The 1,168-nt window shown below is 44.2% G+C and overlaps 1 long non-coding RNA gene across 2 annotated transcripts in view; it reads left to right on the plus strand.

Moving 5' to 3' along the window:
- The window catches only part of LOC109295583, a 23,584-nt gene extending 22,676 nt beyond the window's left edge, over positions 1–908 (plus strand). For both annotated transcript variants that reach the window (XR_002096772.1, XR_002096770.1), the window contains exon 3: positions 898–908. This is a non-coding gene — a long non-coding RNA (uncharacterized LOC109295583). The remainder of the gene's footprint in view (positions 1–897) is intronic.
- The last annotated feature ends 260 nt before the right edge of the window (positions 909–1,168 follow it).

Below are 1,168 nucleotides of genomic sequence, written 5' to 3' on the forward strand. Positions count from 1 at the left end.
GGCCCTCCAGCCAGTTGGCGACCCATTTGACTGTGTGGGTGTCTACGCCACAGCCCCCCAGTTTCTTAATGAGAACGGGTGAGAGACAGTGTCAAAAGCCTTCCGGAAGTCCAGGAAGACGATGTCCACTGCTACCCCTGCGTCTAATGATCTGGTGATCTGATCGTAAAAGGCCACCAGGTTGGTCTGACAGGACCTGCCACTGATGAACCCGTGTTGGTTGCCCCTAAGCATGCAGTCCCCCACTGGCCCCTCCTGGATGTGTGCCAGAATTATTTTCTCGAACAGCTTGCCTAGAATCGAGGTAAGACTAACTGGCCTATAGTTTCCCGGGTCCTCCTTCCTCCCTTTTTTGAAGATGGGAAGCACGTTGGCCCTCTTCCAGTCCTCTGGTACCTCTCCAGAGCACCACGAGTTGAAAGCCAGTTTTGATATACCAGCATAAATATAGAGATACTGTGGGTTTCAGCCAGGTACACCATCTCCAAAGAGATTTCAGAATGAAAAATCCATTGGGTATCACCAGGGTTTGTGCTTTTAACTCACTTAAATGCCTTGAAAAATCCCACCGTTTATTCCTAATGCAAAAAATAGCTTTTAGGCAGAGAATAACAAAGTGGCCAAATATTTTTTTCAGATATGTCTCCATCAGCCTAGTTAAAAAAAATGCCCAATAACATCCAGAGCAAATTCATCCAGTTTTAATTGGAATGTGTTCCTGAAATCATTTCACTTTTATCTCTTTTAATTTGTGTAATTTGCCTATACTGTGCTTATTACCATGGTATCTATGCCCTGAGTATCTGATTATGCGTATTGTATTAATGCCTGGAAGCTCTATCTCAGTTAAGAGCACCATTGTGCTATACTTTGTGCGACAGTGCAGACATGGTGAAGGACACACACACTGCCTAATCCAAGATAGGAGATGGATAAGAGGAAGATTTATCCCCAATTCATAGATGCAGAACTGAGGCACTGGGATCAGTGACTTGCCTAAGGTCACCCAGAGTCTGCTGCAGAAGTAGAAACTGATTGTAAGTTTTTCCTTTTTCCCAGCTCAGTACCTTAACCACAAGATAAAATCTCTGATTCACAGGCTTGTATATTCTTGGACTGGAGGTTGTTTCCAAAGTTCCCACAAACTTCAGTTAGGACCAAGATTTTA

The sequence above is a fragment of the Gavialis gangeticus genome, unplaced genomic scaffold (assembly GCF_001723915.1).
Source record: "Gavialis gangeticus isolate Ggan-Ray unplaced genomic scaffold, GavGan_comp1, whole genome shotgun sequence".
Lineage (NCBI taxonomy): Eukaryota > Metazoa > Chordata > Crocodylia > Gavialidae > Gavialis > Gavialis gangeticus.